Source organism: Panthera pardus, unplaced genomic scaffold (assembly GCF_024362965.1).
Source record: "Panthera pardus isolate Hobbes unplaced genomic scaffold, ASM2436296v1 HiC_scaffold_7, whole genome shotgun sequence".
Lineage (NCBI taxonomy): Eukaryota > Metazoa > Chordata > Mammalia > Carnivora > Felidae > Panthera > Panthera pardus.
The window spans coordinates 9,601,715-9,625,608 of record NW_026527002.1 but is presented as its reverse complement, the minus strand read 5'-3'; the positions used below and the strand labels follow the sequence as shown (position 1 = coordinate 9,625,608).

The 23,894-nt window shown below is 45.9% G+C and overlaps 1 protein-coding gene across 8 annotated transcripts in view; it reads right to left on the bottom strand.

Annotated features, from left to right (window-relative positions):
- Positions 1-23,894, bottom strand: part of FAM110B (family with sequence similarity 110 member B) — a 141,402-nt gene that overhangs the window by 47,020 nt on the left and 70,488 nt on the right. The window contains exons 1-2 of one of the 8 annotated variants that reach the window (XM_053896548.1): positions 18,920-19,106; positions 13,677-13,765 (exon numbers count right to left, since the gene is read on the bottom strand). The exons of 4 other annotated variants lie outside the window; for them this stretch is intronic. The gene's annotated coding sequence lies outside the window, so the exon portion shown is untranslated. Of the gene's footprint in view, positions 1-13,676; positions 13,766-18,919; positions 19,128-23,894 lie in introns of those variants that run through there. 3 more of the 8 variants (XR_008420058.1, XM_053896549.1, XM_053896545.1) reach the window with 3 other exon arrangements.

Below are 23,894 nucleotides of genomic sequence, written 5' to 3'. Positions count from 1 at the left end.
AAGCATCCAACAAATGTCAGCGGCTACATGTCATTACCATGGATGTTATCAGATTGTTAATATTAAAATTGAGGCAGGGTCTCTTACGAGGCCTTGGGAAAAACGCAGGTCAATCTTCTAAATGATGAGATGAAAACACAAGAGATTCTCAACGGAACTCTCCAAAAGTGTACACAGATACCTTAGACTTTATTTCGAATCAAACTAATTAATTGAAGGTCTTCTGAATCTTGCTAAGGTAACAGCACATTGGGGGAGAAGCACAGAAACTGTACTTCGAACATGTAAATAAAATGTCCTAAAAGATGCCATCACGGCAAAAATATGTTTTTAATGTAGCGGTTAGTGTTGGTGGTATTTTACTTCTATGAAACGCTTTCTCCTAAAAGGTGACTGACTGCCTGATGTAAAAATAAAGAAGGACTATGTGAACTTTCAATATGAATAGCCAGCTTTGAAGCAAAACTTATCAATGCACACCCATAGTATATCTATTTCTCAAATTATCTGTATCAAATCATTACAATGTCAGGATGTTTATGGCTTTCTCCCACCCAGTGAATGTGTTGTCAAATTGCCATAATTATTTTTGTCTTTATTTCGGTCATAACCTATTTATCATGCCAAATAGAGTATCTGCAAAGCAGAGCCATGGATGCTAATCAGAAGAAAATGACCAGGGAAAGAAATGTACTCTGGGCAGTAGAAGGTAATGTCTTTGGACTCAGCTTTTATTCTAGTTTTTTGTGGAAAGCAGAACTCCTAAAACTAAGGCACCCACAAATAGATCAAACCGTGAAACTAAATCACTGCGAATTTAAGGCACAGTGTTTTAAGCACTACACTGAGGGAAGCAGCCGCCAAAGGGAAGCAGTAAACATCGAAACAGATCCCCAGTGCAAATGACAAGGCTGGCAGAGATCTGGAATGTTCTCAGAACTGTAGAGATTATAGCTCAGCCACAGATGACCTTCACACGATGAAATGCTTTATGAGCCTCGCCCACTGAAGTTCACCGATCCACGCGGATGATACACAAAGGCAGCAACTGATAGACAGTATTAAGACCACAGAGTTGATGTGAAATAAAACCAATCATCTGTGAAGGTTTTATTTCAGCTTCTGCCTGCCCTTTGTGGGACCATTTGATTGTCACCTAAAACTTCAACGCCTTACTGCAGAGTTTTCACGACCGCTAAAGGCATATTCGTGGCACTAGCTCTGATCCCGTCAAAGGCAGTATTTATGTACACGGGAATATAAAACTGTTGTAACAAGGAAAAATGTTGCAGATTTACAAGGGATCAAATTTACAAGGGAGCAAGTTGAGGTGCATGGGTTTCATCTTGTAAACGCTCCGATCAAAAAGGCAGCATGAAAAGCAGAAAAATCTGTCCTTGATGGTTTTCGGATAAAATATCGCCTCCCCTTGGAACATGCTCGTAACTTATTGTTCCTCCTCACATCCAGGATGGGGCCACGCCAAGCACCAGGCGTAACCTGGAAGCAGAGTTCCGTGTTCTTGGGACTTCCACATAAATTCTAGCGCGCGCAATCAACTGACAATCATGTCTTTCTCAAGTTTGGAAAATGGAGAACATACGATTCGGTTTATTAAACTAAGTGTTCATTGCATCCCATAAAAAGAAGCAAACACAATCCCCCCCCTACTCAAATCGACTCCAAGAATGAAGAGAATACAGACAATGGGTTATGGAAGGCAAAAGGACCATTTCACTGAATTCAGAACTGAACTACAAAAGATGGGGAAGCCTGTCTGGAAACGTCATTTTATCACAGGAGTTCTAAACTGGATGTGTGAGTTGAAAACATTTAGGCCTTGCTACAACTAGAAATTCATCAACTCAGGAAAACAAGGAAGACAGCTACGGAGTGACTGGGTAACTGGGGAAATGCACTGTTATGTACAAACTCACTGAATATATGTATGCACATAGCAAAATGAGATTTAATGGAAAAACCGAAAGATGTGATTATCCTTTAAAATCAATTATGAAATTATTTATCATCCTCGCATACTTTAACAGGTATAAAATAAGTACATTTTTGCTATTCTGTGCACCGCTTAAGATATATACTATAACGGAATTTAGTTTTTCATTTAATTTCACCTTAGCAAACATTTATTGGGCCCCTCTCATGAGCCAGGTGCTAGACTAACCATGAGGGATACAAAAATGACCGATTCCTGTGCTCTGTCCCTGAGGAGATCAGATTAGAGAGGGAAAAAGATACCACTGGAATTGAAACATTTGATCTCAGTGCAGAAATAAAGTATGTAAGAGCCACGAAACCACCCAAGAGGAGCACGTGGGGGTAAACTGTAGAGTCAGGGGTAACGAAGTCTTCCTGGAAGAGATGACGTCTGGGCAGACTCCTAAAGCTGAGTGCCAGGCCAGAAAACGGTCTAAAACCCAAGCCCAAGAGCATTAAGAATCTGCTATTCACAGAGGCCGTGAGTCCTTTCATGATCCTTCGGGGAAACCCTGTGTGTGTGTCGGGGGCAGGGGCGGGCGGGGGGAAGATGTGCAGGAGAGGTAAACAGACCGTCATGGGGAATCTCATCTGAAGTGAAGTGGCCTGAACCTGACCTTGTAAGTGATGGGAGCCAGTGAATAGTGGTGAGTGGGGGCCAACGTGCCACTTGAAATCACCTGTGCTCTTTGGAGCGCGCAGGTAGACCTGGGCAGACAAGGAGAGCAGCAAAACTTCAGAGAAGGTAGGACCAGGGCTTGAAGGAGATACGTGGTATTGAGCTGGGTATCAGATGTTTTGCTTCCGGGGATCCCTGCTGGCCTCACCCAACAGAAACATCGTTGGAAAGCTGCAAATTAATTTGGGAAGCCAAATCAGATTTGGTAAGCCAAACCACACCCCTGACAACTTACTTGTGTTTCTATTAATTTCATTGATTATTAAGTTGGCGCTGGGCCCTAAAGGGTAGAGCTTAGAATGTAATACGAATGGAAGTCTTCAAAGCATTTTGTCGGCTGCAGAAGTTGTCTCTAAAGTAAAGGTTATGTGGAACATCGGCGTGCAAAACAGACAGACACACGGTGGTTTTGGCTAAAGCAGGGCCTCAAATCTCAATGCCCCGTCAGCCTGGAAACGTCTGTGCTCCAGGGAACGGTGCTGAAAACCACTGAAGAAGCCCCATTCATTGACTCCACTGATAAGCAAATGAGGTCTCCTGGGCAGAGGCCTTGTTTCAGAGTTGTGATGGAGAAGGAGACAGATGGGTTCACACGCACGGCTTTTCCAGTTATGAGCCATGTTACTTTGACAAGTCACTTTCCTTCTATGCTTCTGTTGCTCATCTATAAAGTTGAGGTGACAGTGCCCCCCATTCCTCAAAACGTAAGCGCTTTGTAAAATGTATACGTCTATGAAAAAAAAAAAAAAGCAAATTGCCAACCTCCGTTCAGAGAGCTGGCAGCAAAGCCCAATGATCCGAGTCCCAGACGGCCGGATGAGCCATCCAAGACCCCTCCCCCTAAGGATAGGGATGGAGGTGACAGAGAGCATGGGTCTCTTTGAGGCCACTACATAATCCACAGCCTGGAGGGGAACTGTTGTTGGCATCTACAGCAAGTTTTGTTGTTGTTGTTGTTCAGAGAATCCTTTAGCAGATCTAATCTGCCAAAAGAATATGGTTTCTAAATAGGAAGAAAACATTTAGCTCCAAAGTCTGGGATCTGGCACGTACACCATCACTCCTGACACGCTTTGGCAAGGTGTACAAGAAGGCTGCATCTGCAGCCAAACATGGGCTTGTATCTTGCCCCCTGATTACCTGCTCCGTTCCAACAACTGCCGGCTATGAGAATTAAGCGAGACGATGCATAAAGGCCAGATGACTGGCCTCTGAAAAGCGCCTAGTAAATGCTAGGCCAACACCGGTTCCACCACCTTCCGCTCGTGCCCCATTGTGTAAGTCACTATGCTATGGAGCTATTTGTCCATTAATATCCCACTGTCTTCACCGGGAAACACAGCAGCATCTAACACGTAGTCTTAGAGGATCACCATCCGTTACTGACCAGTGAGGAGACCGGAAATCAGAGAGGGCAGTTTGTGAAGTATTTTACACAGCAATAAGGCGTGAGCTTAAAACAGAGGTAGCACCCTCTACAAAATATCCTAAGACGCGCACGGTGGTCTTACTTATGTATGAGGCCAACTGTCAACGACATGGCTACTTATTACTTTAAAATAGAAGAACATTTCAGCTAGCGATTCAAAACCAGGTTTCAACAGTCATAAAACATAAGATCGACTGGATGTAAATGTCTAATGATCATAAGGTGCTTTGAAATACGGTTGTTGTATTTAAGGTGAATGCATGACGTCAAGTGTCATTAATACGATGAAAAACCCCCAAACGTTGCAGATTTGGCATAAAGTGTCTTCAGGGAGAGACTTAAAGTCACATGATGAACAGCAGGGCAGCGGGCAGGTCCTCATTTGCAAGAGGACAGCATCAAGGAATGCGGCAAGGAATCAGTTACACGAAAGCAGAATGCAGCACGTTACGTAACAGGGACGAGTTCCGGGGAAGGTTCAAAGTGCAGAAACACATGTCGGTACGGGAGGAAATGCACGTGGCCTTCAAATGCCTTATAAGTAAACATGCCAGGTGTATTCTGAGATCATTTATTACATTCTCTAAAAACCCAATGTGAATAAAACCTTTTCAGGCTCAAGTTCAACAAACGCATGCGTCTTTCTGGTTCGCAACAAGCCAATGGTCAAAATCTTAAATCTATGAGGGTATTGGCTTTCTAAGATCTCCTCATTGATTGCATGAAGAAAAGAAAGGGGGGGGGTTTCTTAAAAGTATAGCATGAAATGAACCACAAATAAAACTAGGAGAATAAAAGAAAATGAAGCCCTGCCTTCTCCCCTTAGTTTTTGCTGTCTACTGCCAGGGTTCTGGAGCAAGGACACAGAGCCTGAGACAGAGGCAGAAGAGGCAGTGGGATGGGGTAAGACAGTCACGTATCAATGCCGCCCCTGACTCACCAGGGATGTCCATTCTGACATACTCTGTAAAACAGTGTGCAGAAGGGGGTCTTGAGATCGCACTATGGGAGCTCATGCCTTTGCTAAGTTTAGGATCTAAGGCTACTAGGTGGGGAAATTGACCATGATTCCAGCAATCAAGTATAAATATCCCACTGGCACCTCGGTGGAACCTCTTGGAAAGTAATCCACACTAACAGATGGAAAGAACAGCCTCGCAGCCCCCTCTCTACCTGGGAGATGGAGAGTGGCAGGGTATAAAAGGTGTTAAGCTTTGCAGTGAAAAGTCATGTTTTCAAAAAACGGGATTCAAGTCCACGGTTCACTGGATGGAAAGCAAGCACGAGAATCCTACAAAACCACTTAAAATCTCAAACTCTGCCACGACGTATGGGCCAACTGCCTTCAAAACGATGCTTGAAAACAGTATGTTTGTCTGTTAACCGGGGTGCACACCATCAATGCGTTGCACTTCCTCCTTTGCACGTCCACTATATGAGATGAATGTCAGCCGGCAAGGTCTAGGTCACAAACACACCTCTCGGGAAAGATAGCATGGAGGTTTCAGAGGACACAGAGAAGAGACCCTTGGCATTCACAGACAATGTGACGATCTACGAGAATAGACCAAAGATTCGAATACACAGTTCACTCGTACTGGAATCTTCCATAGGTCATGGATCTGAGCTACCCACGATTTAGCCATTCTCTCCTGGCATGTGATCAGGGCTCCTGTTCTGCCTAAAATCCATCATTTTCTTCGATCTTTTCGCATTTTCTTTACAACCAACCCCGAGATGAGTTAACGGACACTCTTCTCAAAATTAGTTTTCAAACACAAAGTTTTTATCCCTTCACGAGAAGGACGGAGAATGTCAGTGTCTCAGGGGGCAGGAAAGGTTCCTTATACCCATTAAATCCCCAGGTGCACTAGGCAGTGGATTCCTGTTTTTTTTTTTTTTTTTTTTTTTTTTTTTTTTTTAAGGAAAAGATGAATGGATTAACACACAGGCAGAACGCGAAGCCGGGGTGAGTGTGAACAGTAGGCATGGCTGTGCTCATTCCTCATTTTTCATGAGCGCTGATGTATGTCTTTTGAGGCGGTACCTCCCCCAAATTGCAAATTAAGGCTATTATTGAACTTGGGGCCAAGCACAAATAATTGAGCTTTTGAATGCTGAATCTGAGTCCCTAGGGAACACAGACTTTGAGCTAAGGAACAGAACTGTATCTAAACTAAATTTTGTAAACAAAACCCTATTTAAATGCAGTTGAGGAGTCCAGATTTAAAGAGCCTTTTGATAAAGCTAATTATGCGTTCACTGCTCCCTCGTTTGAGTAGCTTAAAGTTGAAGCTCAAGTTCTTACCATAACATTCAACTGTAACTCGCTACAAACAACTCAACTTTTCCTTTTTTTTTTTCCCCCTTTCTTTTTCCTGACTTCATTTTCTCCTTCCTTTTCCCGCATGTAGACTGTGTCTTTGTCTTTCAGCGAAGTGATGCACCCGGTCCCGTTAACCCCTCCTGCTGCCATGTCTTGTGTCTGCAGAGGATGCTGCTACCAGAACTTGTAAAAGACAGAGGAGACCTACAGTGATTTTCCTTTATACGCAGAGGAAACCCTTGGGTCCTACTCAAGTCCACAAACTATTCTCGATCGTCTACAGTTTGCTAGATTCTGTGCTGGATTCTAAGGCACGGGGTTCAAACATAATTCCTACCCTCCGATTGCTTATATAATTTGCCAGCAAGAAGCGGAGGAAACATAACCGTAACACAAATCAGGTAACGGTAAGTACGCCGTATGTATGCAGAGACTGAAGAAAGTACACGACAGAGACACTCATGGTCCTAAGGGACTATGAGTGCTTGTAATGTAAGTTCTGAAATAACAACGATTTAGGAAACAGCAAAGTCTTCACGCAGGAGGGGAAACTTGAACCGGACCTCACAAATCACGGGGGGATTCTGATCGGGTTTCTACTTGTGTTTCTGGCCGTCAGTGGGTCTGTTTTACCTTCCAGTGGAGATGCTGTGGTTTCCTCTCGACTGTGTTTTCCCTAAGTCTATTTAGATGTCACTCTATTATGGACATTTCAGAACCGACAACGGCTCTCCAATCTGTGCTGTTGAGCGAAACTGTGATTTTCCTGAAGGGCTTCCAGCATTGATAAATGACTTCATTTCCCTTCAGGAAGCTCGTCAGTCCACAGAAGCATACTGAGGCTGCAGGACATCCTAAAGTCTTCTCTAAGATTTCAGCCCCGCCCGTGCCCCTTCAGGGCAGGTGCCGATGGATGCCCGCCGTGGCTCAGACGCCACCGTTGAGAGCCTGTGTTCTTTACAGTAAGAGAAAATTGTTAAAGAAACTTACCATATCATTTGAGAATCATACAAATGCTTACACCAAAGGATGACTGCGAGACTGTGCCTGTAAATGTACATGGTATATACTAAATTGTGAAGAAACTTGGTGAATGAATGAGTGGTAGAAAGTCTTGGATTTTGCTCAACAAAAGCTTTTTTCTTTTTTTTTTTTCTTTTTTAAGGAACAGGTAACTTTTGAGATGGGCCTCCAAGGAACTCCTCGACTCCGAGAGTGAGGCGCTGATAAGGAATTGTGGGGAGGAAGACGCACACAAACTCTGCTGAGCCAGGTGTGAAGGGCACACGAGAAGAGTAATAGATCCTGACTTTGGGTAAGTGTGGAGAGGCCAGCCGAGAGGTGGCTTTCGCTGCAAGGCTCTGGACTTTAAATTTGATCGATGGGTACCTGGGAGAAAACAGGGTTTTGGAGCAGGGAAGGAACAAGATGAAAACAGTGTTGGCAAAAAAATGTTCTGCCTGCTAAATGGACTGGTCTGACAGCAGAGACCAGAGGGCAGGCTGACTGATATAATAAGGCGAAGTCAGTAACAGAGCTGTTTGGTGTTGAAGGGACGGGGTCTGACGTCTAATGCATGAGGAAAAGCCGGTCAGGCTTGGCCTCCCTGGACACGGATGGTAAAGAGCCAGCAGTGCCTCAATGGGGCTTCCTTCCAGAGGAAGTTCCTTCCAGTGACCGTTGTGGTGGAAACTGCATGTCTTTGTCTGAGGATGATGCTGAGCTGAGCTCGGCTTTACACGTGTCTTCTAGAGTCAGACACACCAGACCCAAGTAAAAGCAAGAGATCAATTTCAAGACAGTGACAGACCAGTGCTATGGGAAGCTATGAGAGCAGGTACGTCCAAACACCATCCAAAGGCCATGTGCAGAGGCCAACTTTCTCCTAGGGGTCTTAGTCTGTTCCGGATGCTACAACAAAATGCCACGGACCGGGTGGCTCATAAACAATAAGCATTTCTTTCTCACAGGTCTGCGGGCTGGAAGTCCAAGATCGAGGTGCCAGCGTGGTTAGTCCTGGGGAAGGCCCTCTTCTGGGTGTGTCCTCACATGGCAGAAAGGGCAAGGGATCTCTCTGGAGCCTCTCTTACCAAGGTACCTTCCCATCCCGAGGGTTCCACTCTCATGACCTAAGTACCTCCCAAAGGCCTCAGCTTCTAGTACGATCACATTGGGCATTAGGATTCCAACATATGAATGGGGTGGGGGACACACTGAGACCACAGCACTAGGCTCTGGAAGAGAGTGACCAGTTTGGAGAGGATACTCCGATGCTCACTAGTCACGTGGTCCTGATAAGCCTCCACCTCTCTGAACTTTGCATAGTCAGGATGCTTGGACGCTTCCTCAGTCCACACCTCATGGTGGAGCAGAAACTCAACAGGCTGGAGAATAAAAGGTGAAGGACTTGACAGGCCAGCTTTTTACTTGCCACTACTCTGTATGTGTCCTCCTCTCTCTAGTGGGTGTTTTCTTACAGCCCCTTTCTCTCATCACTTGGCTTTCTGGTCTCATCCCTTGTCTAATTGAAGACCACCCATAGTTTCTAGGGAGTGGTTCCAACATTCCACAAGATATCCATGTTGTCTTGTGACCTTCCCGTTCCACTTTCCCACTGTCCAATTATCCTCAACTATGTTTCCCATTCCATCTATGACCCTAGCATTATAAAGAAATCAATGGGTATGAAAAGTCTAGTAAGGGATTGATAGAAGAGCCTGGGGGTAGACTTGGGATTTTATACCCAGTGCATCTTATCACACGGTTGCCCTTTCAGGAAGTTTTAACCCCTTCAGTTCTTGCATCCTCATCCACACGATGAAGATTCTTAAAGCCTTCTCTGCAGGGCAAGTAAGCGGATGAGGCACAGGATGCCTCTAGCACAGCACTCCCCAGGTAGGCCTTCCACGGACCATGGGCTTAGCTCTTCTTCTAATCTTTGTAGAAAACCAGTGACTAAGGGCCTGGGTGGCTCAGTCAGTTAAGCATCTGACTCTTCGGCTCAGGCCATGATCTCACAGTTTGTGAGTTCAAGCCCTGCATCAGGCAGACCATGTGGAACCTGCTTGGGATTCTCTCTCTCCCTCTCTCTCTGTCCCTCCCCCACTTTCTCTCTCTCTCTCTCAAAATAAATAAATACACTTAAAAAAAAAGAAAAGCAGTGACTACATCGACAATGAACTGATGTATACTGTAATAGTCACTAGTAATTAACAACAACAAAAAACTATGGGCACACAGTAACTTACAGAAGTTCTTTCATTTGATTAAAAAAGAGCATTTCAAATATGCCAAATAACTGGCAATTTAACAATTTAAATTGCCATCAGTAGTGGCCTCTTGAATTTCATAATAAATACGCGTTAAATCCTCAAAAACAGAATTCTACTTTCCGTCTGAGTATAGGACTATTTTATTTTAGAGAGGAGAATATCCCTACGTCTAACTTCACAGAAGCCTATATGATTTTTGTGAAGGAGAATAAGACAAGTAAAATCCCAGCTACTTTTTCCCAGAGGATGCCCCTCCTCTTCCTCTGCTTTTTTAAAAAGCACCAAGCAAGGTCAAAGCCTGGCTCCACTGGGCTGCACGGCGGGTCTCATTACCGCCGCTGGCTTCCCTGGCTCCTGGGGAGACCTTGCTCAAGGTCAGCTGAGCCGGCTTTGGGAGAGCCACACCTGACTGTACCGGTGGAACTTGAGCTCTGAGTCATTTGCTTGGCAAAGAGCTGATCTGGGAAAAGGCAAAAAGTCAGAGATGCTGGCGTGAAAGGTGGATGAGTCATGGACAAGGAACAAATCTTTCGTTAGGGAGGACCAGCGTCAGGAGACACTAAAATGGAGAAACAGCGGTTTGGGGAAAACTAGCCCGGATTTTTGGTCAGGAGCATTTAACACACACAAAAAGCAGGCAAAGGTTGCTTTTGCTCCCGGCAATGTCTCAAGTACCCAGCACTCACGCTACGAAGGAACAAAAATCTGTGCCAGAGAAGTTTTGGAAAAGGAAGCTTTCCAGGCGAAACTGCCTTTATCAGTTGCTTAAGTTTGATTCCAATAATAAGAAACTAAAACACTGTAACTTATTTCCTCAAATTGTAATCACACGGATAATGCATAGAAACCGTTTGTTTCTTTCACGGCGACTTACATAAACATTATACAGGGGGTTTCATATTCTAGACTGAAAAAACTCAAAAGTTTAACCAAGAGAACACTGCAAGGTCATTTTATGCCTTTCTTTTCTTTTTTAGTTTCCTTGAGTAAGGAACCATGTTTTAAAAAGACACACCTTGTACTCTTTTTTTTTTTTAATTTTTTTTTTAACGTTTATTTATTTTTGAGACAGAGAGAGACAGAGCATGAGCAGGGGAGGGTCAGAGAGAGAGGGAGACACAGAATCTGAAACGGGCTCCAGGGTCTGAGCTGTCAGCACAGAGCCCGACGCGGGGCTCGAACTCACGGACCGTGAGATCATGACCTGAGCCGAAGTCGGCCACTTAACCGACTGAGCCACCCAGGCACCCCCACACCTTGTACTCTTAAAAACAACGTAATCTTACTGTTTCCGATTCTGTGTCTCCCTCTCTCTCTGCCCCTCCCCCGTTCATGCTCTGTCTCTCTCTGTCCCAAAAATAAATAAAAAAAACGTTGAAAAAAAAAATTAAAAAAAAAAAAAAAAAAGGGGGCGCCTGGGTGGCGCAGTCGGTTAAGCGTCCGACTTCAGCCAGGTCACGATCTCGCGGTCCGTGAGTTCGAGCCCCGCGTCAGGCTCTGGGCCGATGGCTCGGAGCCTGGAGCCTGTTTCCGATTCTGTGTCTCCCTCTCTCTCTGCCCCTCCCCCGTTCATGCCCCGTTCTGTCTCTCTCTGTCCCAAAAATAAATAAAAAAAAGTTGAAAAAAAATTTTTTAAAAAAAAAAACAACGTAATCTTAAATGCACGTCTTGAGTGATCATGAAAAACGCGAATGACAAGATTCGTACCTAGGTCTCCATAGGGTTACCTATCTCTATTTCAAGAACGCAGAAACAAAACAAAGTTTTAATACACTTCAAATGCAAAAACCACCCCAAACAGTTGAAAACATTTGGATGGCGAGACAAAAACTATGCTTTTCAACAACGATCTCTTAGAGCCCTTTTGAAGTAAATGTTTCCATCTTATTTACGGGAAAACCAGCAGAGAAACAACTGAAATCGGCTTGTGTACAATTAACTGACTTAGACACAGGGCCAAGAGTTAGTGTCTCCAACCCAGGCGACATCGCATTAATGAGTCAACGTGGCTGGATCCTTTCTCATCTCTCCCATGCAGGACCTCAGCTAAATGAGAATATTGACAAATATCGACAAACTCAAGACGGCTGTGCCTGGGACAGTAACTGCCTGTCTTCTCCGGAAGCTGTCTGGGAGGGAGAAAGGACGTTCCTTCACCTCTTGCATGCCTCTACGGAACCAGGCACTGCCACAGCTATGTCCTTGGCCTTCTCCAAACCCCTACTAGCTTGCTGTTATCTTAGCTGGCATGTGGGCAACTGAGGCTCAGAGAAGTAAAGTCCGTTCGCAGGGTTGGTAAGCAGTGGAGCTGAGTTCACACTCGTGTCTACTCAACCCCTCAGTGTTTTCCTGGCTACCAGGGTCGCAAATTCACCTGCTCTCAGGAGCGAGCCCCCCCCGGGCATTAACATCGCACGGCGGTGTCTGAAAAAGCACGGGAGCTGGGAATCATAAAAGGGACCCACAGGCCCATTTGTGGGGGGCCTGCTTTTAGCACCTGTCCCAGAAAACCCCCTCCCTTGTGGGCACATCGGGATGGGTGGGCTCCTCGAATGAGGCCGAGTGGAGAACACGGGGCCCTGCTGGAGGCACTCCCTCTTAAATCCTGTGTGCAGGGGCAGTTTTGCAATCTCAGACCGGGGGATGGAGGGCGTGGAGTTCCTTCCAGCCAACAGGAGCCTAGGGCTTTCCTCTCAGCACTTCTTATATCCGGGATGAGAAGATAAGGTAATATGGTGATGGATTTCAGGGCATATCACTGGGGGGCACTGTTGGCTTTTTCTGTAATGCCTCTCTCTCCACAGATGGCAGAATTCCACCTGGCACAGGCCGGTTCTTACCTGTCAGCCTAAATTAGATTCTGAAGTTCCTGGACAGTGGTAACATCTACCCAACAATGTCATGCATAATGCAGGAATAATAAACTACAGAATGCATGAAATACTATACGAGCAATGGCCCGATTCATATGGATGCTGGAAAAGAGGCTTGAGGAAGGCTGTCGATCAAATCGGAGCTTGTGGCCACTTGGGAATATGGCGCTGAGGTTAAGACTGTGCTCTCGTGACGTCTGTGCCTTACCACTGCTTAAGTGACTGCAGACATCAGTTAACTGGAGAGCTGTCTCTCTATTTCCTAAACATTTCCAATGTCCTCGTTTGGTGATATCGAACTCTCAGCCCCTCTGGAAAAGGGAGGAACCATCTGGACCCTGACCACTGTTCATCCACGTCCTTGCTTCCTTCGGGGGAAAATGGGTCTGGTTCTAGGATGTTTCCAGGCTCTCCATCAGCTCTGGAGACCAGGAAGGAATCCTGGGGTGGTGTGGACGCGGGACGAGATGCCCAGCAGTCTCTTCATGAAGCACGCACATTTCCATAGCTGTTGGCTATCTGCCAACACTTGCCCCCGGCCTTCTCGGTCTGTCCCCTGGCTGGCCATTAGGTTCTGGCCTCTTGACATGGCCTCCTTTGGGAGCCATCCTGCAAAACTCTCTCTCCCCAAAACTCCCAGGGCACTTAATGCTGGCCCTACACCATTCGGCCTGTCAGAAAACACCATTTCATTCCCCGACCATAGACAGTGTACTTTTCATTAAAGTACAAAGATGTTCGCTTGTTAATGTCGCCTTCAAACCCACGCAGTGACGAGTAGCTGGTCACTGATTATTGGTAAATACAACACGGCCTTTGAAAAAAACCATCACTACTAAGCAAATACATAGAAGACATATCATGGAATTCCTTGGAAAAGCAAAAGTAAATCAAGGTTACTGTTACTTTTAGTCCTGGTAGAGACCTCCAAGACAGGAACTCCTTTTTTTTTTCTTTGTCTTTTTTCTTTTTTGGTCAGACAGCAAAATATCTGAAACCTCAGCCTCTCAGCCTCTTTGTCTTAATGTAATAATGTCACAGGTTTTCAGAGCGAATCAATACCTTCTGCTCAGAACGGGTCCAAATCAAGCAATGTACTTACTTGAAAGAGGAATGAGTATTTTATGGACGGTAGGCAGAAGTCACAGGGAATCCTTTCTACCTTAAGCTACTCTCTGCAGCATGTAATATCTGAAAATAGAGAAAAAACTGCTATTGCTTTTTTATTTGACAGAAATAGGCAGGCTACTAGATATATATAGCAATGGAAAATGATGGTTCTTTTAAAAATGGGCGCATGAATTAAAAAAAAAAAAAACAGATAACAAACAGGTAGGTACACCAAAATGTGTTAGTTCTCACACACTTCACTTAGAGGCGAAGGGTTTTTTGCTCACCTCAGCTACGCTTTTAAGGAGACATTTAACCACGGGCGGCAATTATATAGAAGAATCTGCACGCTGAGTTGTGAGAAGTCACATAAATAAAGGCTGACAGGACGTCATCTCATTTCTGGAACTGCTGCCCTGAACATCCCGAGTCTGAGTCTACCCAAGGTCTGACAGGGTGTTCGCATGTCAAATGGCCTCAGGGCCATCTGGTAGCGCCCCCCCCCCCCCCCCTTCAGAACGGGAAACAGGCCCGCTCAGGTAAGGGGCTTCACAAAAACCACTCGGCTGGCTGGGGCAGAGCTCCAGGAGTACCCCTACCTGCACTGTCAAGCCCCCATGATAGTATTCATTCATTCATTATTCATTCATTCATTCTCAAGTACTGGCAGAGCACTTTCTATGAACCAAGTTCTATTCTAGGCTCTGTGGGTGAAGGGAAAAATGTCTGACCTCAGCGTCTACATTCCAGTGAGGGGAGACTATATTCTCAGAAATGTCCCGCTACCATGGCGGCTGGAGACATCTGAAGGCAGCGGGGGAGCTAGCCAGGGGTCTACTGGGGGAGGCACATTCCAGGCAGAGGGGGCAGCCAGGGCCCTGAGGCACAAGGAGCCCAGGAGGCTGCTAGGACTGGAGCAGGGGACATGCGGGGACCCAAAAGTAGTGGCTAAGTCTGTGGCAATGGACGAACCAACCAGTGGAAAGCAGGTGTCAGAGAAGCTGATGAAGCACAGAACTTTTGGGATACCTACTTAACAGGTGGGCAGAAAAGAAGGAGCCTGGAAAGAAACAATTCAAGACAGGAGAAAAATGGAAGGGGGCTGTTTCCCAGAGGCCAGCAGGCCCGCTCCCAGCTGCTGCCTCTGGTGGTCAGCTCCGAAGGAGAATACGTCCAACACAGAGAGTAGCAGTAGAGCGAAGGCAGAGGGAAGTCAAGGCTGCGATACGACAGATGTGAAAACGTGGATACGGAGGCCCGACTAGAGCAAAACACTGCAGAATTCTGACTGCGGGTTCCGAATATCGGAAATGCAGGACCCGTATCCACGCAGACGGTTCACTGGTGGAAGATCTAATGCAAACTTGTCCTTAAAGTGGACCTTCCCCCCACATTTGGCACGATTTAAAAGACGCCTAAATTCGATGAAATGTATAAGGAAAGGAAAGCAGAAGGCCTTCATCATAGTAAGGCCAAAGGCAAGTGTTATCATCCACGCCCCAACTTTACAAGCCTGTCTTTAGTGAGCATCGACAAAATAAATGACTCCCACAAAAGAGTCAACAGGCCTCTAAGAGCAAAAGATTATTCCTGGCAAGGCACACGGTTGCAAAAGTCATCACTGAATTGCTCGGGAGTACAACAGTAATGAAGGTATTTTGAGATTCCTTGAAGATGGATTTTTAAATTACGAGGTACATTTAAATTACTGGATGCCTCAAAAAAGTCTTTTTTAAGTCCCATGTTATGTAAATCTACTAAAACATAAATACTTCCGTGCAACAATCCAGGGTGCATTCTGCAAAGGTGCAGAAGGGAAAAAAAAACGACGGTTTATCTTCAGGACATTCATTACAGATCACAAATAGGAGCACACAGTAAAACTGAAAGTCAATATAAGCTACGGAACAGCCCTGTGGCCCACGCCAACTCCTACAAGACATTAGCTCTGGTGGATGTGGTGCAAAGTGAGTGGCAATCAGAAAGTTCTGGATGGGGGGCCGGGCGTTACCATCTCTCTTCTCCTGAAGCCTTCCCTCCCTGCCCTTTCTCCTTGGGATCACCAAGCTAAACGCCTCTGTTCTCTTATCCCCTATTATTATTTATTTCACGGTCTCTCCTCTACCACAGAGCTGTGTCTTCTATCCTTGTCTCATGAATGCTTAGCGCAGAACCTGGCACTTGGTAGGTGCACATAATCACAGAGTAAAATAATAAAAAAAATGAAATACACTTAAATGAGAGCCCCGTGTCTCTTCAAATATTTTTCCAACCCAGGCAAATCTGGGGGGGGGGGGGTCAATCCTGAGATATTAATCACTTGCTAAGGACAGATGTCCCTTGCTTTTTGCCATCACAGATGCCCAAGCATCTGGCCAGAAAGCCACCTCGAGGTGCCATACCACAACCCTCACATCCAAGACCATGTACGACACCTTGCTCTTTCTTTTCTGCAATTATTTTCAGGCTGCGATCAGCCCACGGGCTTTGTGGCACATCCTATTCTATGTGGAATGACTTTTTGTTTTTAAACTCACTACCATTTTTTTCGGCTATGATTACAAGCCCCTAGGAGAAAAAGTCAGGAAGTAGCCCTTGATGTTTTAATTTAAAAAATTATACATTTTATATTCTAGTTCATGCTAACCGACTTATTTTTGTTTTGTTTTTAAATTTTTTTTTAACGTTTTATTTATTTTTGAGACAGAGAGAGACAGAGCATGAACAGGGGAGGGGCAGAGAGAGAGGGAGATACAGAATCGGAAGCAGGCTCCAGGCTCTGAGCCATCAGCCCAGAGCCCGACGTGGGGCTCGAACTCACGGACCGCGAGATCGTGACCTGAGCTGAAGTCGGCCGCTTAACCGACTGAGCCACCCAGGCGCCCCTAACGGACTTATTTTTGATTGGTCAGAAATGCCGTTCTCTCAGCAGTAAAGAGCCACAGAATTACAAGGATGGGCAGAACAAAATTTTAAAGTGTCTAAGAAACTTATTTTTACTTTCTCATTTCAGAACTACATAAAGAATCCTCTGAACGTAGTAAAAACAGGTAGTAATTGATCTGAAGGATAAAAGTGTAGGTTTTGGTACTCTAAGAAAAGATGGCTGGCATTTTGTTTAGTGCTATTTGAAAAATGCCCCTTTAGTATATGTTAAAAGGCCCTTTGGGATATCATAGTACCTTACACAATATCCGTGTGCATTTATAGTTACATCACATTTTTAAGAAGTTCCTTCTAGACACAGAAAGTCTTTTAAGATCCAGCCCTTGAGAATCAACGTCATTTACAACTATTTCCCACAGCTTCCCAAATGCTAAGTGGGGCTGTGCTCAAAAGGGAGGTTTACAATGGTTATGCAGGACAACAATAATTTACTCTTCAGGCAGCTTCCTTCTTGGAAATTCTGTAAGACTAAGGTGATTAAGGAGGGGTTTCGGGAGATTAGCAGAAGGAGAAGGAGGACAGGCAGTTATGGAGCCGCATCAATTTATTCTTGTGCAGACGAGTGTCCACGCCCAACTGTCAAATGCAGGTTATTTTCCACACCTGCAGCAGGAAGCATGTCAGGCAAAGGATGGAGGGCTGTAACTGGAGAGAGGGGTCAGGCCGTGTGAAGGACAGCACGATCACCGTAACCAACTGCGCTCCCGCCACGGCGACGCAACCTTCTGAAGTCAGAACCAGGCGTGGCTGGGGTCAGGGGAGTCCAAACAGGAAGTCAGAGCTCTCGGGAGGGCGACCCTTCCCACATTCATCCCGTCACACGTGCTATCTTAAAACCAAAACGCTGCCACTGCCCGTAGTCACAGAGAGCCCCTGCCTTACAATGAGTGACTGCCAAACTTTGTTATTTATAGATGACGCTGCATTACCATAAATGACCCCCTTTCTTGATATATTCTTTATTTTTTTCCTTAAAACTGTGACTTGGGAGAAATGTCACATTAGACAATTTATTACAACCTCCGGATAGACTAGGGAGGGGATCCGGGTGGTGGGGAGTGAAGCACAGTTAGTATTCTGAAGTTTTCCTCTGCCTAAGAATTTACAGAAGCCCTTCCAACCAGATCGTAGCTTTCAATCAAAGCAGTCATTTTAACAAAATACTTAAATGGCACTGTTTGGCTTTTCAGGAGCAGGGCAATAATTCCTGACAGCCTTCAGATATCAGCAGGGCTCTCCACTGATAGCAGACCAGACGCATGGTGGCAGCCAGCCAGCCGTGTGACTGGTGAGTCAATACACAAGTTTCTCTGGTCTCCACAGTCGGCAACGGTAAGGACATCAATTGTTAAGTTTGAGGACCAGATGATAACAAGGGGTTCTTCTGAATCAAACAGCTCTATGGCGAAGGTACGCTGAGAAACAAAAACTCACGCTGCGTTTGTCTGGGTTTCGTGAAGCTCAGCCTTGGCCATTTAGATATTTTTCCTCCAGACTATACTACCTTCATTACACAATTTAAGATTAGGTAGGGTTTGATTTGGAAAACAGTCCAGGCGACCATGCATAGAAATTTTCAAACGTCGTCAGACCTCAGTCAAAGTGGTCAGAACCCCACCTTTCTGTGATTTCATTTCAACTCCGAAAGCAACGTAACATCCCTGTGAAACAAAAGCCCCGAGTGAAAAATTCTCTCTTTGGCACAGCTGAATACGCACCTCTACGTATTTTTGGCACAATGGGATATGCTAATATTCTCCATATTAAAAAGGCTTAATGGGAATTACAAACAGTGAAACAAAGAAAGCCATCCAAAATGAAGGCTGCACACATCTTTGAAGAAACAATAGCACATTACTTCTGCGCCGACACCGGGAGAATCGCTCCCCCGTCCTCATCAAAGTGTGTTTCACTGAACTCTCCTCGATTGCTCATTATTCATGAGGGTCTGGACTCCATGCAAACAAAGTCACCCGGCTACTGAAACGCACCTCCAAAGCCACCTAAATTGAGGCAACATCGGACTTTCCAAAACAGGAGAGAACCAATAAGAATCATCCCCCGCTACCTGCACTCTTGAATCCAGGTAAAAACAATATTCCTTCGTGAACAGGGGAGCTGTTTACCAGCCAAGCCTTCTCCAGGAGAACACATTACAGTCTGGGAAAGCTGGAGCACGCGTGATATTAACAAAAGCAAGATCAAATTAAACGGAGGACATGACGAACGCACTTCATTTCACGCATGGCCCTGTTTTTTTCCTGCCAGATAAAGCCTCAAAGTAATTACCATGAACTGAAACTTCTTCAGTGATCTCCGGGAGCCGGCAGCCGGTGCCTCCGATGAACTACAACAAAGACGGACACCTTCTCTCCGGTGCCTTCCTCCTCCTTTACTGTCAGCAGCCAAGCACCTCCGCCGTCGCAAGAACACAGTAGAGTATCTCTGTATCTATGTCTCCAATGCAGCATAAAGAGTACTGTGGAAACCTATCAAACTGGCGAGCAGCAGGGCGAGCAACCAATGAGGAGAGGCTCATGCAGAATCCAGCACATGCTCTCTGAGGCGCAGGCTGTCACCAGCGCTTAGCAGGCTGCTAATCTAATTATAGCTAGTTTGCTAGCACAGAGCTCTTAGAGCAAAAGCACAGAGGCAAATTGCATTTTAATAAATTAAAACCCCACAGACAAAAATCATCTTGATTTCCTGTCATTTTGAAGATGGATGCATCACCTCGTAAACGAGAAGTGTTTCTTACAAGCGCGTGCCTGTGTTCTCTCCAGTCTGGAGAAACAAAGAGTGGTGAAATCGATGTGCCGTGCCACCAGCTTCCTTCAACTTCACAGAAGCCAGCAGGGAGAAATCATAAAATCGATACCGTGAGGATATTAAAATCCAAGTCCTCTAAAATCTGCGCCTCACTTTATTTACCCTGGGTTAGCAATTTGCCACTCATTTGTCCTAAAGTGCTAATTAATCTCTCAATATCATTGGAAATACCATGCACGTTTGTGTCCATCGGGGAAAAGGGCTACTCAAGGTGTCAAAAGTCATAATCTTGATTCTCGTGATGAATAATAATTCAGAGTTACAAGGGATGGAAAAGGGTTATCAGAAGTCATTATAAAAGCAAAAATTAAATACATTTGCCCACCTCACGGTTTAACGGTAGAATCAGTTCTAGAAGCCAAATCCTGTCAGGGATGGTTTGATGCAAACCTAAAGGGCATGCATCTAAGTGGCAAACTGGCTGGGTTTAAGTTCTGGATCAGCTATTTCCTACCTTTGTGACTGGGCAAGGGACTGGATTTCTCTGTGTCTCAGAGGCAATAATGCGAGACACCTTGCAGGATTATTGTCAATGGGCTATTAGCACTTAGCACGGGGACTGGCACACAGTGAGTTCTCATCAAGCTATTATTAATAGCAGCAATCTTTTCACGACGTCCTATTACCTACCTTCTTTTCCAGTATCACACTACTCTAAAAAAGTATCTAACCACTTCTCCACTGTGGAATTTTGTCAGAAACACCATTTAGAATTAACAGTGACAAGCTAATGGCAGACTTGATTAATCACAGAGAATCACTATTGTATTCACTCTAGTAACAAAAAAAAAATGACACCTCCTTCTTTTTGCCTATGTAATTGCTACAATTTCACTTGATTCTGTAAGAACCGATCTTAAAAGGACTTTTCAGGAAATTATGGGCATATAATTGTATTTCATTTACGACTTGCAATATGGATTATATGATATACATTTTGAAAGTGTTTTCTATGGAATATAAATTGTGGAAAGTTGGTAATGAGCGGTTTGGTTAAATTTAAATTGACAAATTTATGTGAGAAGGGGAGAGGAGAGAAGTCAGCGAGTCAAAGGCAACTTTTGTCCCTGCAGCCTACTTACACATTTGTTTTCCCTGAAAGTCATTTCTTTCTTGTATGTGCCACAAAATTAACAATCCCGGGATGATATTTATCAAATCTGTTAATCTGTTCAATGTTCTTTCAGTAATTCCCAGAAACTGGTATGTTCTACCAGTTAAGTTCTGATCCGACGATACTGGGCAAACTTCTCATTTCTATAGTTTTATTTTGCTCTGCTTTTTATTTGAAAACCTTGATAGAAAGCTGACATTCTCAAAAGGCACTATGATTTGCTCTAAGGAACCAAATATCCCCAGGGATTAATCAGCGGCCATAGAAAAGGAATCCTGCCTAAGGATCATTTTTCATCCACCAGTCTTTGTGTCCCACAACCTGTTTGGGAAATAAGCTAGTGAAAGGCAAGACATGGCCCATAAACTCCAAAGGAGAGCACAGAAACTCATGGCCCATCAACTTAAGAATGAAAAAGGGTGTAGAAACGTACACACAGACACAAAGTCGGGGGAAACTTGATGGAGACAAGTCTGCTGAAGGAAAGTATTGCCGCGTGCGTTAACTTGGAAGCATCGACCACTGAATTATCAAAGCGCAATCAGCATCATCAGGAGCTAAAACTCCAAGAGGAATTGGCTTCAGTGATTTGGCCTAAGGCACAGCTCCCCAGAGGCTGCCAGGATACAGACTAGTAACACTTCCAGGCATTTATCTAGGAAACATCGAACAGCTCTGCCTTCCCCTTCATTTAACAGACTGCTAGCTCAAAAAAAGGCACTTTAAAAAGCTGTTTGATTAATTTCTCTCATGCCTGTTTGGTAGAAGCATTAAACAGACCCTTTCTGAGAGACGGAAGCGACTGTCCTTTCTTCGGTCTTATCTTTCCACATGTTTAGAACCAATATTTGTTTGAAACCGGGTAACAGTTAATTGGTAATCTTTCTTACTGCCACTCTGCTGGGCGAGCCTATATATTTGGTTTTAACCTCCGGAACGAGCACTTTTGTCTTTGAACTTTTGTCAACTCGTCCTTGATTCTGAAAAGCCATTCGCCCCCTCAACGAACAGTGCTTGGCACCTCCTGCGCGCAAAGACCGGGCTGGACATTGACAACAGCGGCACAGGGAGGAGTCAGAGCGTTCAGATTCTTAATGGAGCTTCCATTCTAATGAGGGAGATGAACATCAAGTGATTCATTAACAAATGAGCAACCCTGATGGCAGTAAACCCTTGTGAAGCGCTGTGGGGGGGGGGGGGCAGGGGGTGCTGTGAAAGCATGTAAGTGGGGGGTGGGGTGACCGGTCTGTGGCTGAAGGAGTGTGGGTGAGGGCCAGGGGTGTGTCAAGGTCCTGGAGAGGCTGGTGGGACTGGAGGGCAAAGGAGGGACTTGGAGACACAGCCGGAAACCACATCCACCAGAGAAGGAAGGAAGGGAGTTTGGTCCAAGCCTTCTGAAAATATGACTGCTGATTCCTTTTCGGTTCTTTCTAGAGTAAGAGGTTCCCACAATCTTCTAAGTCAAAACCTTCGCTTGCCCTGCTGCCCTGGACAAAGAACAGAAACGTGTGCATCTCACGTGTGCCACACTGGGCAAGGAGGAGCAGTCACGCACCACGGGCATCAACCTCCCTGAATGGAATCCCCCAGTTCTGTTTTGGTTCTCTAACCTTGGAGAATGAAGAGAGGAAAGCGTAAGCATCGAGACTTTGCATACAGAGTTCTGTTAGAGTTTTCTTCTTCCCTTGGAAAGGAAACCAGAGTTCCCACACTAAAAATGATTCTTTCTAAGCGTATGGCTCCTAGATAACTTTAGACTGATCCGAGGTGTCTGTATTTTGGTTGTTTGTCAGACTCCAACTTGCCGCAAGGGGTCCAGGAAAGCTGCTTCTGCTCTGAGGAACCAGATCCGGTTCCACCGTGGGGAGGGCTGCTCACAAGCTGGGCCTCCATGGCCAAGGATTCTCCCACTTGGCTGATGGGAGCCGCAGCTCAGCTCTCCTCTCCCGGCTCTGCCAAAGGAAGGAGCAAGGACCAGCGGTTGATTGGTGGTCCGAGGCGTGCCACGGATCCCAGCCCACGCGGAGTACGGGCTGGCCAGTATCAGAACAGCTAGCCTGGGATGGCGTGGCCCTGACCAGCCGCATTTCCATCGTGGGGTTTCAAGCCACCAACCACCGTGCAGTCGCTGCGCGTGGGACTGGGCAGAGGTGCTAACGATCAGCTCCCCCCAGACCATTTGAAGGGCTTTAGCATACCACCGACTCCCAGCTCCAAGGGAAAGAGAAGCACGCCCAGGCTGTGAAAGTCTCCTCTGGCTACCAGGGGTGGGACAACTGATGGAACAGCATATGAGTAGTTAGGAAGTATAGTGCTCTTTCCTTCTCTGTTCATAACACCCAAACACTGGCCTTCCTTCCTTCCTTCCTTCCTTCCTTCCTTCTCTTCCTTCCCTTCTTTCTTTCTTTTTAGAAGGCAGCACACGGGTGCCTGAAGCAGGTGTAACGTGGACAGGCTGGGAAAGACCAAAATGGGCTGCTGGGAATTCCCCCACCCGTGCCAAAGACCAGGTGCGGTCCTCAGCACCCCCTCTTCATTCGGATGCTTCGCACACTGCCCCGTGTGCCACGAAGTGACCCCTGCTGTGCAAACAGGGCCTCCGACGTTCCTTCGTCCATCAACACAGGATGCCGTCGTGTGAGTCAGCTCTCGGGGCCTCCTGGGAAGCCACCTGCTGAGGAAGATGATTATGTCTGGACGACCATCTTGCCAGCCCTCGTAAGCAGCCGGTGTGAGTCTTCTCAGTGCGCCTCGGTTTCCAATCCAGCCGTGCATCCTGTAGGGTCTTCTCAAAGCCTTGTCTGCGCCATCGCCTTTGCTTGTCTTTCTTTTTCTCCGAACGATTCATATTTTATAGTACCGGCGGAGAGAGACGGGAAGGTAGGGGACAGTGAGACAGCTAAGGAGGTATGAATTTGCGGGGCGGCTAGCTCCAGAGAGACTCTGTCCAGGAGGCTGGCTGTGAATGGCTAGCAGTCGCTCGCAGAGTAGAGCCTTTCCGACATCCTCGCACTCTCGGCATCTGTCCTGTCAACAAGGACCCAGGGCGGCCCAAACACCCTCGCGGAGGGACTTCACAAGATCCACAAGTGCAGGGCTGGACAGCACCAGTCGGTGGTACTTGACCACAGCACTTGGACGGACTGTTTCCCAGGGGCCCCCTCTCCCCATTTCCTTGGGCCCCTTTCCTGCTGTATCCCCCTATAACAAACCTATGAGGCCCTGTCTGCTCTCAGCCTCTCTTCCAGTTCTCCACCCCAGCCCACCCAGCGGACCACCGAATTTAGGGCTTTGGACTTTGACACGACCTAATCATAGGTC